The 15,371-nt window shown below is 63.9% G+C and overlaps 1 protein-coding gene across 2 annotated transcripts in view; it reads right to left on the minus strand.

Moving 5' to 3' along the window:
* SH3BP4 (SH3 domain binding protein 4) overlaps positions 1–15,371 on the minus strand; it is a 70,253-nt gene that overhangs the window by 45,082 nt on the left and 9,800 nt on the right. The window contains exon 1 of one of the 2 annotated variants that reach the window (XM_089328882.1): positions 7,394–7,516. The exons of the other annotated variant lie outside the window; for it this stretch is intronic. The gene's annotated coding sequence lies outside the window, so the exon portion shown is untranslated. Of the gene's footprint in view, positions 1–7,393; positions 7,517–15,371 lie in introns of those variants that run through there. 2 annotated transcript variants of the gene reach the window in all.

A 15,371-nucleotide genomic window follows, 5' to 3' on the forward strand; every position in this document is an offset into this window, starting at 1 on the left:
ACCAGCCCGAGAGCCGCCGGTGCAATTGCATGCTTGCTGCAAACGTGCTTTTAGTTTGATCTCTCGGCTGCGTCTCACCATCGCCCTGGGAGGTGGGCAGACACCACGGGGAAGGCGCGGCCAGGCAGAGTCGCACCGATGCGCCCGAGAGATCAAGGCAGAGCCGGCACCGGGGACCTTGGGAGGTGGCCAAACACAAAGCAAACAACCCGCGGACAAACAGGTTGCCGTCAGGGCGTCTCCACGGCGGCTCGAGTGCTGCCCTTCCTTCCTGCGCTCCTTCCTCCGCCAGGGAGCACAAAGCCTCCTCCGGCCTCAGCGGGAGCTCCCGCCTGTGTCAGGTGCCGGGCGCCAGCCCCTGGGTCTCGGAAGGCTTTGTCCTTCCCTGGAAACCTGGGACAGTCGTGTGTGGCAGCCTCGGCCCCTGCCTGACCACAGGCAAACGTTGCCCATCTGCCTCGGCTGGGGCGGGCCGGCCACTCCTGGGTCTCCTGTGTGTGGAACCAGGAGCGCCAACGCCACGGTGCTGACGGCTCTCCCCAGAACCCCACACGGCTACGCCCATCCTGGGGAGCCCACTGCTGCCTGCTTACCCTGCCCGATCGCAGGGAGAGCTGCCCCTGACACAGGGACACGGCTGACGGGGCGGCCCTGCCCCCTGCCCCCTGGGGTCTCCTGCCTATGGGTCGAATCTTCCCCCGGCAACTTCTCGCCTTAGCAACAGCGCGGGAAGGCGGCACCTGCAGTGGCTGAGCTGCCTTCCAGGGCGGAGTCCCATCCACACTGGCTCATCGCAGACCAAAGCCTTCCTCTCTTCAGCTCAACAAGGGGCACCTGGGGGCAAGAACACCCACGCTTTGGAATCCCAGGCAATGTGGCGGGGGCGGGCAGCAAAGGGCGGGGTCTTGGTTCATTCTGTCACTGTGAAGACACGTCAGGCCACTCCGTGTAGACAGAGACACTGATGCGGATTATTGCAAAACACGTGTGCAGAAGCCCCGAACCTGAACCGGCTGTAACCAGACCACTCTGAATTTCAAGACACTTCCCCCCAGTGGGTCCTCTAACCCTCGCTGAGATGACCGGAAATGACAGGCAGGCCCCAACCACAGGGAGCATCTTATAAGGAATTAAAAAAAATGTGGCGCAGAGGGTTAAAGCCCCGGCCTGTACTGCTGGCATCCCATATGGACACCAGTTCATATCCTGGCTGCCCCACTTCTGATACAGCTCCCTGCTAATGCACCTGGGAAAGCAGTGGAGGATGCCCAAGTGCTTGGGCCCTGCCACCCACGTGGGAGACTCCTGGCTTCAGACTGGCCCAGCTCTGGCCATTGTGACCATCTGGGGAGTGAACCAGTAGATGGAAAACTCTGTCTCTCTCCACCTCTCTCTCTAACTCTCCCTTTCAAATAAATAAAACAAATCTTTGGGAAAAAAAAAAAAAAAAAAGAAAGCCACCTTCATAAAAAGGCTTTTTGAATGCAAAGTTGCACAGAGCCAGGCCTGGGAGCCGGCAGTGAGAGTCGCTGGGCAGCTGTTCCCATGGGTGTCACCGGGTGGGGCGACCGCCGTCCCCAGTCCACAAGAGGGGCTGGGCGCACACAGGGCGGAGCTGCAGGGCCAGCCTGCTCCCTCTGGCAGCCCCCAAGCCCCTGGCTGCTGCAGTCTGGGCGCAGGAGAGAAGGCCGCAGCCCAGCTGGTTATTCGGGACAGGAAGGGTGGGTTCTGACCTCACCTCTGCTCCCTGCCAGGGCTCCTCACTCCAGCCCAGGGCTGCCCTGGATCCTTCTTCCCCTCTCCCAGGCAGGCGAGGGCAGGCGCGAGGGCAGGCGCCCTGACTACAGGACGGGGCCGATGGCTCCTGCACTCCCAAGGCCTCACCCAGCTCCTATCCTGGTAAGGCACAGAGAAAACGTGGGTCCCGCTCCAAGCAGGTGGAAGGGAGCTCCGGAGCCCGGGTGACACAGGTCAGGCATGGAAGCGGCCGGGATTGAACACTGCTCGTGTGGGCACAGAACAAGACAGGAGACACCCACGCGGGGATCAGGGGCCCTGGAGACCCAGCCGGGACGCGGGGGCTGAGCGCAAGCCAGCAGCAGGTGCTACACAGAGCAAACACCCCCGTGCAGGTGACAGCCATGCCGCTGCACCTCCCCCTCCCAGTTTATGAGGGAGGGAGGGGGAGAGAGGGAGGGAGGAGAGAGAGAGAGAGAGAGAGAGAGAGAGAGATCTTGTACCTGCTGGTTCACTTCCCAAATGGCCACAATGTCCAGAGCTGGGCCGATCCGAAGCCAGGAGCTTCTTCCAGGTCTCCCAGCAGGTGCAGGGGTCCAAGGACTCTTGCCATCTCCTACTGCTTTCCCAGGTGCATTAGCAGAGAGCTGGACCGGAAGTGGAGCAGCTGGGTCTCGAACCTGCACCTACGTGGGACGCTGGCACTGCAGGTGGTGGCTTTACCTGCTACACAACAGCACCAGCTCCCCCATCACCCAGTTTTGTACAGGGATATCCACAGAGAGCACCTGCGAGTGAGGGGGTGGCGGTCACCAACTTCCACACAGACTCCATCTGATCTGCGTTTCCTCTGGACACAGCGGCTGTCACTCTAGGGGGAAAAGGTCACTTCTAGCCACAGAGCACAGCTATAGGGGTGATGTGACATGACCACCAGCGTTCTGCACAAGGACAGACGGCTTTGAGGCAGGACCCCCAGCTCTCTCCACTGGGCAGCCAGCGTCCAGCCAGGACCCCAGCTCTCCCCGCTCTGGGCAGCCAGCGTCCAGCCAGGACCCCACCCCCAGCTCTCTCTGCTCTGGGCAGTCTGGGTCCAGCCAGGACCCCAGCTCTCTCCGCTCTGGGCAGTCTGGGTCCAGCTCTCTCCCACTCTGGGTGGCCAGCGTCGGCCAGTACCCCAGCTCTCTCCCCACTGGGTGGCCAGAATCCGGCCAGGACCCAAGCTCTCTCCCCTCTGGGCGTCCAGCGTCCAGCCAGGGCCCAGCTCTCTCTGCTCTGGGCGTCCAGCGTCCAGCCAGGGCCCAGCTCTCTCCCCTCTGGGTGGCCAGCATCAGCCAGGACCCCAGCTCTCCCCGCTCTGGGCAGCCAGCGTCCAGCCAGGACACCCCCCCTCCAACTCTCTGCTCTGGGCAGCCAGGGTCCAGCCAGGAACCCCAGATCTCTCCACTGGGCAGCCAGCGTCCAGCCAGGACCCCAGCTCTCTCCGCTCTGGGCAGTCTGGGTCCAGCTCTCTCCCCTCTGGGTGGCCAGCGTCGACCAGTACCCCAGCTCTCTCCCCACTGGGTGGCCAGAATCCAGCCAGGACCCAAGCTCTCTCCCCTCTGGGCGTCTAGCATCCAGCCAGGGCCCAGCTCTCCCTGCTCTGGGTGTCCAGCGTCCAGCCAGGACCCCAGCTCTCTCCCCTCTGGGTGGCCAGCGTCCAGCCAGGACCCAGCTCTCTCCCCTCTGGGCGGCCAGCGTCCAGCCAGGGCTCCAGCTCTCTCCCCTCTGGGCGTCCAGCATCCAGCCAGGGCCCAGCTCTCCCTGCTCTGGGTGTCCAGCGTCCAGCCAGGACCCCAGCTCTCTCCCCTCTGGGTGGCCAGCGTCCAGCCAGGACCCAGCTCTCTCCCCTCTGGGCGGCCAGCGTCCAGCCAGGGCTCCAGCTCTCTCCCCTCTGGGCGTCCAGCATCCAGCCAGGGCCCAGCTCTCCCTGCTCTGGGTGTCCAGTGTCCAGCCAGGACCCCAGCTCTCTCCCCTCTGGGCGTCCAGCGTCCAGCCAGGGCTCCAGCTCTCTCTGCTCTGGGCAGCCAGCGTCCAGCCAGGACCCCAGCTCTCCCTGCTCTGGGCAGCTTCTGTGTTGCTGCCGTCACAAACTGCCATCTGCTTCTTCACTTTCTGGGGACTGGAAATCAGAAACCACCCTCGGGGCAAGGCGGGCTGGTCCTGGGGGCTCTGAGGGGTAACCGACACCCAGGGCCACACCGAGGGCCACCCGGACACCCGAGGGTCCTGTCACACAGCCCGGTCCCCAGCATGGTGGTCTCGAGCTGGAATCCTACGAGGCGGGGCCAGGGCAGGTATTTGGCTAGCCGTCCAGACGCCTGCATCCCACACCAGAGAGGTCCCGGCTCTGGCTCCCAATTCCAGCTTCCTGCCAATGCACACCCTGGGAGCACACGCGGGGGCTCAAGTACAGGGTCCCTGCCTCCCTCATGGGAGACCTGGGCTGAGCTCCTGGCTCCAGGCTCCTGGCTTTGACCCAGGCCCCTCCAAGGCCTTGTGGGCATCTGGGAAGAGAACCACAGTGGGGAGCTGTCGGTCGGCCTGTCTCTCCCTCTGCTTTCCCAACTGAAAAATAAAATAAAATAAAAACGGTGGGGCCTGGTGGAGGTCAGATCACTGGTAGAGGGATGATGTCACTGGTTGAGGGGATGACATCACTAGTGGAGAGGATGACATCACTAGTGGAGGGAATGACATCACTGGTGGATTACATCACTGGTAGAGTAATTACATCACTGGTGGAAGAGATTACATCACTGGTGGAGGAATCATATCACTGGTGGAGGGGTGACATCACTGGTGGAGGGGTGACATCACTGGTGGAGTGATTATGCCACCCCAGAGGTTCCCAGGTCCTCGCCCGTGCACAGCTGCAGAGTGCCCCGTGGACTCAGCGCAGGGTCCCCAGAACAGGAGTCACCTGTGTTGCTCACGGCTGTGTCCCCCAGCCCTCGGGCCTGTGCCAGGCACCCAGCAAAGTGCTCCAGGAGCAGCAGCTGCCGCTGACTGAACACAGGAGCCGCGCCCCAGGCACCCACAACCCGCAGCTCGGTTTGGGGCCAGCTGGTGGGCTGCCCCCTCCATCCCTGCCCAGCCTTCCGCACTTTCTCCCCATGGACACCCACTGCCCTGCTTCTCTGGGCCACTCCCCCTGGCCGCCCACTCCCTGCCTGTTCCCAGGTTCTCCCCAGCCTGGACCTACCCCTCGTGTCCAGGGTCCCCAGCATGCACTGCCCACTCCCTTAACCCCTCCCTGAGACTCTCCCACAGGACCCCGCCCCCGCCCTGCCCTGTAGCTGTGCACCAAGCCTGTGGCCCCAAGCTCTCGGCACGCCCCCTCGTCCACACCCCAGGCCCACGGCAGCTCCTCCCTGTGGGTGAGGTCCCGGAAAGGTCATGGTTACACTTCTCCCGTGCCCTGCGGCTCCAGGGCCGCGGCTCCACAGCCCAACAGCCCCACCCCCCCCTGCCCTTTACGAGCTACAAGCTGCGAGACAGGTTGCGAACCCTCTACATTCCCATCCACAAAATGGGCACAGTGCCACGGACGCCCACGGTACCCCAGGCTGTACTCCAGCCTGGCACGGCGCGGGTAACCAAGTCAGCCTGGAGGCGGGCAGCTCCAGTGGTGCCCCGGGCGTGCCCGTGGTGCCAGCAACCGGCCAGGAGTAGGAGCGGCCCTCCTCGGAGTCTGACACGGAGCACGAGACAGTGGATCCCCCAGGGTTAGGGTCTCCAGGTAAAACCCAGGACATGCAACAGCAGGAGTTTCAGGAACACATTTCAAGTCACATTTTAGAATACGTGTGCCCCAAACGTCTAAGTGTTCTGCATTTGCTGTGCCAGCCCGAGCGCCCTCCCGAGACCCCCTCCGGCCTGGCTGGGCTGCAGAGGTTCACGTCAGGGCAGGTGTGCCATGCTGTCTCCGACCCATGACAAAGCCGCTTTCTAAAGAAAGGAAGTAACTGACATAAAAGTCTCCTGCAACTCTGAGGAGGGCTCGCTCTGGAACACTTCCCCACCCTGGTCATCCTGCAAGAACGCCCACGCAGCAGCCACGCCCACAACCCAGGGCGCCATGGCAACAGCTCACCGCCCCCTGCAAAGCATGACTTCACCTCGCATTCCGGCAGAAGCCCAGGACAGAGCGCAGCCCAGGAGTCCCCGAGCAAACAGGCGGCAGCTGCGGCTGAATGGCAGGAAATGTAGCAGCTTCTTCTAATTTTAACTTCGTCCAGGAATGCGCGCCCGAGCACAAGGCTCCCGGACCCGCCCGCTCCCACATTCCTCTGCAGCCGTGAAGCCCTCTCCGGGGCGCCCAGAACAGACTGCCGCTCTCCAGCGTGCCGGCTGGGGGTCCCCGGGCTCCGGGCTGACTCATGGCTGTGCTCCCACGTGACGAAGGGGCTGGCGTGCTGCTGGAACAGGAAAGCAGTCAGACTGCAGGGCGAGCCACAGGCAGCCACGGGGCGGCCGAGCCGGCTCCACTCAGGAAGGCGGCGTCAGGCCCTAACCATAAACAGGAGCCCGATTCCACGGCCCTGGGACGAGACCAGGATGCACGGCCAGAACTGGGGTGGCCTCGGAGACAGGACTCTGCCAGCTGTCCCCTGGGAGGGAAGAAGGCGCCACGTGCCCCATGAGGGCGAGGGACACGCAGGGGCCACTTCTGCACGGGTCACAACCAAGAAAGGACCATTTTCCAGAAAACCCCAAGGACTCCTACAGGTCAGTGAGAAAGACGGGTCAGAGCCCTGAAGAGGGTCCTCACGTTGCGTGCAACCTACAGGACAAGATCAGTCAAGAGCAAGCCAGATACCGCCGCATGCCCATCACGCCGCCCTGAGCCAGAAACACTGGCAACGCCAAGGCCGGGGGCAACGCAGGCGAACCTGAACCCCGCATGTGGCTGGACCGGGAGCGCGCCCCAGGAGCCGGCCCCACACGGCGAACTGCACGCCGAACTGGGAGTCCCACACGGCGCCCTGCACAGCCTGCCCGGGTCAGCCGCCGGCTGTGAGCCTCTGACCCTCCTGGACAGCTGAGGAGCGAGCGAGCAAGGGCCGGCGCGGGCACAGCAAAGCCACAGGGCATCACCGGCAGACACACCATGGCTGCACCGGGGCTGCCAAGAGCTGCAGGGAAAATGGGACTAAAAGAGGTTATTTTGGTGCAAAAAAAGAAAAGAAAGAAAAACGAATACACACAATACGAGCTTTTGTTAAGGTTTTGAAGGCCCTTCACGCACACACACGTCCAGGCAACAAAGGAACTCCCTGGAGAGCGCGTGTAGCTCCTCGGGGCGTGTACCCAATCCCAGCAAGGACACAGGACCTCACGGCTCCGGGAGGTCGCGGCTCCAGGGGCGGACACAGGACCTCACGGCTCCGGGAGGTCGCGGCTCCAGGGGCGGCTGAGCTGGGGAAGCAGCAGCCTCGTGTCGTCAAGGTCTCGGCCAAGGCTGGAAGGGGGGGCCCGCCCCTCCCTGCTCCTCCACACTCAGAAGCCCCAGGCTCTGCCTGGGGGTGAACAAGGCAGGTGCCCTGGGAGGACTGCCCGCTCTCCCAGGCTGTGTCCCCGCCCCCGGGCCCGGTCTAACTCGGGGTTCTCTCACCGCTCGCCTGTCAGCTAAGGATGCAGGACACTGGGACTGCGGCGTGCGGTCTCCCTCCAGGACCAGGAAGCACCCTGATGTTGGCAGGTCCGACCCCCACCCCCAAGGCCGCGGCAAGGCGGCAGCAGGCGCCTGGGGGCAGCTGGGAGCTGCCCGGAACCACATCCTGCTTGGCCACGGCATCAGCTGGTTTGTGCCAGTGTCGCTGAACAAAGGGACTTTCTGACCAGGCATTGGGGCAGGAGCCTGGCTGGGGGGGGGAGGGGGCTCCCAGTTGGTGACCAGGAAGTGCTGAGCGCCTGGCCAGCTCGACCCCAGGCCGTGCCTGCGCCCTGCGCTTTCACAGCCCTCCAGGCCCGGCAACACCAGAACCTGGGTGAGTGATGGATGGGCGGATGGCAGGAGCGCTTCTCCAGCAGGTGTGAGGACATGCCGAAACACGGTGAGGTGTGACCGCACGCAAATCCCAGGGACGCCGTGGTCACAGCACCCACCACCACCACCACCACACACGCCCAGCACTGTGCAGGCCCCTCGGTCCCCCGAGTCCTGAAAGGGACACGGGACAAAGGCTACCACGCTGTCCGGACACCCAACACCCTCAGACCCAGGCCTCTCTGGAAAAGCCCCCGGAAGATCCACGGCTCCTTCTGGGAGGGTGCTAAGGAAGTGACAGGTACCATCCTCTCCGACGGGACCCAGTACCCTGGTCCTCTCTGACCCGCGCCAGGCCAGTAAGGGACTCTCACGGACAATCTTCCCGGGGAGCAGGATGGCATGGTGTGGCTCTCTAGGGAACCCCAAGTCTCAGCGGGGACACGGCTCTGTGGCTTCGGGGGGGGTCCCATCCTGCAGCTCTGGGGCTCGGTGGGAGGGGCGACAAGTCCCACTGCACAGGGGTGGCCAAGAGCCCCACCGTGGACGCCGACCTGCAAGGCTCCCCACACCCCCACTTCTGACGGTGCCCGGATTCGGTCAGATGCCCTCCGTGTCCATGGGGGTCCTGAACAGGCTCCGGTCTCCACCTAGCACATGGACAGAGCTCTGACGACTGGGTGTAAACACAGCACTGGGGGCCACCCCCACGCCAGCTGCACAGCTGCAGCTGCAGTGGTTAGGAGCAGAGCCTACTCTGCCCGGGGCTCAGGGGCCAGCTCCCTGCTCCCCCGCAGGGCCCTAGGCAGCTGCAGAGCCGCCCTCACACTCACCCTTATCTTGGAAAACAGCCACTCTGGTGGCCTGGAGAGGGGACGCTGTCAGTGCCACGCAAAGGGCCGGAGTTGCTACTGACCTGGTGTGAGACCCCAGATTTGCACCAGGACAGCGAGGGCCATGCCACTGACCGCTGCTGTCCGTGTCTCCCCAGCAGACTCCTCCTGTCACCCCCAGCAGGCCCCAGCGTGTCCCAGCCGCCAAGGAGCAGGCCCACGCTCTACCGCCCAGGCAGGAACTCTGCAGCTCACGGGGCCCCTGGACACTGCACCTGCGTCCCCCAGCCCACAGCACCCACCCCACCCTCTGGGAGCGGCCAGGCCTGCACACACGCAGGGCCGCCTCAGAGCCAGAATCTGCGCTTCACCGTCCTACGGCAAGATTTGAGAAGCAAGGGCTGCAAGTCATCAGCTCTGCCCAGCTCCTGCTATGGGGCTGGCACCCGGAAGGAGACCTCCCCCCACTTCAGAAGAAACCCGGGGGGGTTCCTGGTGTGCCTGTGAGCCAAGTCTGCACACGCTGCCTCCCCCACCCCCACCCCTCGCCGCCGTGAGCTGGGCTCGCTCTCCGGGGCAGGCTGCACGCGTGAACACTAAGCACCTACCGGCACAGGTGTCTGCGAGGCTGTGAGTGTCCCTGCGGAGTTGTGCAGCCAGCTCTGCAGGAGACCATCTGACCCGCTGCCCAGGGCGCCTCGGGGCCGTGACACTGCCTGCTTTTATGACCCTGCCAGCTCTGAGGACTGCTCAGGTGCCTTTTTTGTTTAAGGATTTATGTATTTATTTATTTGAAAGGCAGAGTTACAGAGAGGCAGAGGCAGAGAGAGAGAGAGGTCTTCCATCCGCTGGTTCACTCCCCAGATGACCGCAATGGCCAGAGCTGGGCCATTCCAAAACCAGGAGTCAGGAGCTTCTTCTGGGTCTCCCATGTGAGTGCAGGGGCCCAAGGACTTGGGCCATCATCCTCTGCTTTCCCAGGCCATTGCAGAGCTGGACAGGAAGTGGAGCAGCTGGGTCTCGAACCAGCGCCTATATGGGATGCCGGCACTGCAGGCAGAGGCTTACTCTACTGTGCCACAGTGCTGGCCCCTGCTCAGGTGTTTTGTAAGAGAACCCTCAGCTAGGAAGGGCCTGGGGTTACTGTGAGGAGATGGCAGGGAAGGGCCCTTCTCACATCACACCACCCGTGTGACATCACAGTCCATGTGGTATCACCGTCCACGTGACATCACCATCCATGTGACATCACCGTCCATGCTGAGGCCTGGCAGGCCCCTGCCCCTTCTGCTCCAACAGCCCCCAAGGTCAGCCAAAGGGAAGACGGGTCCAAGGGACAGAAGCCCTGGCTACACTGCAGGTGACCCTGCGTGAAATGTGAGGGAGAGGGAGAGGGGGAGGAAGGGAGGAAGGAAGAGGGGGAAGGAGGAAGATGGGGAGGGAGGGGGAGGGAGGGAAGAGGGAGGGAGGGAGGGAGGGGCTGTCTGGCCCCACAGACACCTGCTGTCACCTCGGCAGGGCTCACTGGGTTACTCAGAACTATCACTTGACGACAGCCGCAGCACGAGCTGGAACTGTGTGGCTGAATAAACAAATCCAGCAGAGACCTGGCCTCTATTTATGAAAAGGCAATTTCTAGAAGGTCCCTGACCCCACTGCCCCGCCTGGGTCTCTGCCAGCACCTCACCAGGTGCCCCCAGCCCCCAGCAGGAACAGCTCTCCGCGGACACAGTGTACCTGGCAGGGGTCCTGGGCAGGGGTGACGGGATGAACGCTGTGGTCCCTCCCCAGGGGATGACAGCCCTGCACCATGCCCCAGGCACAGAACTCCACGCTGTCATCTGCTAGGGAGAGAGCTGCCTTCCACGAGGGTGGGAGGGGTTGAGACTGGACGCTCCAGGCCAAACCTCTTCCCTTTGGATTTTTCCCCTCACAGTGTGGGAGGACTGCTTGGGGTCTGCTTCCCCCTGTGGTAAGACGCTCGGGGTGTCTCCTTGCCGGGCAGAACCTAGAACTCCACGTGCGCGCCCCAGCCAGGGGCAGGTGGAAGCCACAGTCACAGGCTGCCAGGTCAAGGAGCTCCGTGCCTACTGGGGGCAGCCAGCTTCCTGGGCCCGAGTCCCGGTGCTGTGCCCTCCACGGGTGATCAAACCCCTGGGGCCGGGCAGAGCTGTGTGCACCTGCGCCTGCTGCTGGCACTGCCGTGGCTGCCACCCGGACTGCCACTGCTTACAGGCAGAAAACTGACTTAGTCACGGGCCAACCACTCGGCCGCAGCAGAAGGCCTGTCTCCCAGCCGTCCCCTCTCCAGTTCCTGGAACCGCACGGCCAGGCAGCTGCTCCGAGGGGCAGGAGCAAGGCGTGTGCCAGGTGCACGCCACACTGCCCCCAATCAGCGTGTTTTATGATGATCCCCGGCACAAATCGCCACGTGTCGCGGCTGAGCAGGGCTGGCCCAGAGGCCCCGCCCTGAAGCGCCCAACGGCAGCCAGGGCATGGGAGAAGCTGCGCCTGCTACCACTGGCTCCTGAGCAGAGCCGCCCTGGGCTGCACCGACATCCGGTCCTCCCTCAGCACAGCACACGGGAGCCCCTCCCACCCCCACCTCCCAGGCGGCCTCGTCCACCTCTGCTATAGCAAATGCTTAGTGGAGTCGGGAGCTGAACGTTCTAGACGCTTCCCCAGGCGTCCGAGGGGCCCAGCACAAGCAGAGGTGGGATTTAGGACGTTCCGTCAGCCCTAGGACACACCATCCCTGCCCATGAAACCCACTCAGGGAGGCGGCCACAAAATGGATCCGGGTCACGGTCTGCACGGATCTCTGAACGACGGCTGTGCCAAGGGCTGAACCGCGCCCCCAGCTGGACCACCAGACCTGGGAATGTGTCCCGGCTGCTCCACTTCCGATCCAGCTCCAGATGGCTCAAGTAGCTGGGTCCCTGTTACCCACATGGGAGACCTGGTTGTAGCTCCTGGCTCCTTCCTGCCTTTGGCCTGGCCCAATCCCAGCTGTTGCGGGCATTTGGGGAGCCAGCCAGCAGATGGAAAACACCTCTCATCTCTCTCTGTAGCTCTGCTTTCAAAAAAAAAATAAATAAATAAGCTCCTTTTTATAAATAAGCAGAAAGAGCTCAAAAAACTTGAGTAGAACGAGAACGAAGCAGTCCCATAATTAGTAGAGGCAAAGAATTAGTAAAACTCATACAGAAAAGCGAAGGTGATCCGGATCCCAGAGCCATTAAACAAGCCAGAGAATGAGACGCAAACCCCTCCTGGCCGGCAGCTGTGGGCCCGAGGGGCAGCCAGCGGCGATGGCGGCAGAGCCGAGGCCCGCTCAGAGGAGAGCCGCGCCAGCCGGGGGTGACTCACTCTCCTCCCTCTGCCCTGTAACTGCTACCCCTGGGGGAAGGTCCACGCACACCCCAAGGTCCACACAACCATCCACTAGCCCCCGGAAGTGGCCACACGCAGGACATGGACCGCCACGGGACGCTACGCCGGGCAGAGTCCCGGGGGTGCTACTGGGCGCCCAGCCCCAGGCCAGCTGGGTCTTCAGGGGACAGACCTGAGCAAGACCTCCACACTCACAAGTGATTCTGACGCAAGAGGAGCCGCCAGGGTCAGAGCAAGGCCAGGGTGAGGCCAGGATGCCCAGTGCGCTGGACGGCTCTGCACCACTGTGCGCTCGGACCCATGTGGGCCAGGAGGGGCCTGAGTGGGGCTGGGGGGGAGCGGCCCGGGGGCTGCAGGAAGGGGCGGGCCAGCTTGCCAGTGCTCAGGCCCCTGTGGCACCAGGAAGCCCTTGGCAGTGACAGGCGGGAAGCGGTGCCGTGTCTTCCATTCTGAGGAAAGGGCAAAGGCCACAGCTGGGCTGATCCCATGCACCCTGACGTGTGCGGGGCGAATCCGCGGATGACCAAGCGGGCAAGGCTAAGGCCAAGGCCAGGGCCATGTGACCCCCGGCAGTCCTGGCACATGGCAACCCCGCCGACTGCCCAGCCCCGCCCCCTCCTCAGTGTCCACCGGCCACACAGCCCTGACGTCACGTCCGGGCTGTCGCCATCCCCGGAAGCCACCACGGACACGGCACCCGACGCAGAGCCAGAACCAGACACACAACCCTGCAAAAGCCCAGCAAATCCAGTCTCGCAAGCAACACAAAACATGGGGCAGGACTGAGACGTGTCGGTGACGCCCCCATGCCCCCACGCCACCACGCTGTTGGGACAGGGACCCAGGGCCGGGGAAAGGCGAAGCCTCTCGCTCCGTGGAAAGCCACAGCCCGCGCAGACCTGAGCCTCGCGAGGTGGCCCAACGTCCAGGTCCGGAAGGACAAGAGCTCGGGGGAAGCAGGGAGAAGCACGCTCCGCACCACGCAGGCGGGCAGCAGGGGTCGGAAAAGCCAGCAGGGGCTTCACCGGCGCCGAGAATCTCAGAGGAAGCTCAGCCTAAGCAGAGCGAGCCAGCGAGGCAGAGGAGGGGCATCGGGGCCAGCACCGAGCAGCAGGGCACACCAAGTGGACGGCCACCGATGAGGCCGCAGGGGCTCCGATTAGCACGCTAGGAACAGGCAAAATGTGAGCAGAAAGACACGGGGCTGCAGCAGCGACACGGGACACGAGCCTGTCCCCCGCAACGCGACCGCCCAGCCGGCAAACCACCAGTGCGGCACGCAACATGAGCAACGAGCTACCCGTCACAGACCCGGCCCCACGGTCGCTGTGCAAGCGTCCCAGGCGCAAACACGGATACAGAGCCCCGCCTCGGCCAGCGACAACCTGCACAAAGCCCTCCCAGCAGAGGACCGCCCAGAGCACAAGGCAGCCCAGAAACCTAGAGGAGAAACAGGGGCTCTGGAGCCAAAGGACCTGGAAGCCAGGGCATCCTGGACCCGCCGGGGCCACCTGCTCCGTGGCTCAGGGGGCGTCCGGTGCCCCTGTCTCCAGGGCACCCCACCGTGGAAACACAGCCCCACTGCTCACCCCACAGCTCTCCTGGCCAGAATGCCACCACCAATCCCCCCGTGAGTAGGAAGCAAACTTCCAGAAAGGAAACCTCACCCATCAATCAACACCAGCCGACATCACCCCAGACGGCCCTCACGCTTCCTGGCATCAGCTGGGGTCCAGCCGGGGGTCCACAGCAGTGGGCGCCCTCACCCAGGGGAGGGAAGGCATCCACCCCTCTGGGACCACGGGAATGAAGGCCACGGCGTGCAGCTTTCTCAGGACAGAGCCCAATCTCTAAACACCTCCCCCAGGGACTGTGCGGGCCCTGGGCCCAGACTGGTGCTACCAAGTACAGGACAAGTCACCACCGGGTTCCCGGGTGAGGTGGCCCTGGGAGGGGTGGGGGTCTCTGTGGACAGGTGAGGCTGCCGCGCCCTTGAGGTACGGAAGAGGGGATGGGGGACACACGAGAGCAGGAGATTCCTTCATGGCGAGGGCATGGCCAGTGCGGAGGAGGAGGAGCTAATGCCTGCGGCCAGGGGTCCTGGAGGCGGAGAAGGGAGGGCAGAGTCACAGGCTGGGTGTGGTGGGGAAGGAGGAGGAGGAGACCCACCCAGCAGCTCCACACGCGCTGGGCGTTAGGGTCCATCTCAGCCCACCCTCCAAGCCCTGGCTCCTGCTGCTGGCCTCAAACGACCCTCAGACCACGGCCCCCCTACCCCGCCCCAGGCGATGCCCTTGGCTCAGGTTCCTGACCCTGGGACCTGGACACTGAGGGACACCAGCACGGGGAGGACGGCGTAAGGGCCAGGACAGCCCCGACCTGACTTCCGTCTCCTGCGCGCGCAGCCTGGGCAGGTCTCATAAGCCGCTGGGCCTCGGTTTCCCTGTCTGCTACACAGAGGAGGGGGGAGCCGGCCCCACCTGTGCGCTGGGGGTGCACTGCTGAGGTCTAACCCAGGATGCTCTCACGGGAGCCAGCGAGAACAGGGAAGGAGGGGGCGCCCCACAGCGACCTGTCCACCTTATTTTAACGTCTCTGTCACCGAATGGAACACAGCTTCCCGGAGCAGAGCTGCCCAGCACACGGGCTCTGCCTGACCCTGGCTGCCAGGCCAGCCGCAACCAAAGAAAAGGACCCCAGCAGGACAGGCGGCCAACGTGGGGCAGGGGCACAGGCGCCACCGAGGCAGGGCGTGAGGCAGAACTGGCACAAAACGAGACGCCGGGCACCTCCGAGCCCTCTCGGGCTGGCCTCCCCGGGGATTTCCGATTCCGGGTGTCCAGGAGCTTCCATGCTGTGAGCACATCCGTGCACCCCAGGGCTCTGCCAACAGCAGCTGCACCTCCTGTCGAGGGGGAGGGCAGGGCACCCCCCACAGCCCACGCCTGCCGGCACACAGCAGCCCTGGCGTCTGTACCCAGGAGCCGATCTGCGATTCCCGGCAGTACAGTCCGATGGCCAGGGGCGGCGGCCAACACCCTGCCGCCCCCAGGATGCAGAGCGGACACCTGCTAAGAGATAGCTGGCACCGCCCCGGTGTGCGGCTCGGCTGTCACTCACAGGTGTCAGATTCCACCTTAGCCGGCAGCATCTCGCTCCAAGCATCTTGCTCACGTCAAAAGAACGGGGTTGGGACGTCACTCCCTGGCTTTCCAAGGGTCGAGTCCAGGGCCTCCCAGAAGTAGAAGCGGATGAGCCCGGTGCGCGCGGGGTACACACAGAAGCCTCTGCAGCTTAGCACTGACCGGCCACAGGGGACCGAGGGCCTGGCCGCTCAGCGGGCTTCAGAAACTGAGAAACCAGGAAAACCAGGCTGA

The sequence above is a fragment of the Oryctolagus cuniculus genome, chromosome 3 (genome assembly GCF_051225735.1).
Source record: "Oryctolagus cuniculus isolate XC-2025 breed Fujian yellow rabbit chromosome 3, ASM5122573v1, whole genome shotgun sequence".
Taxonomy (NCBI): Eukaryota; Metazoa; Chordata; class Mammalia; order Lagomorpha; family Leporidae; genus Oryctolagus; species Oryctolagus cuniculus.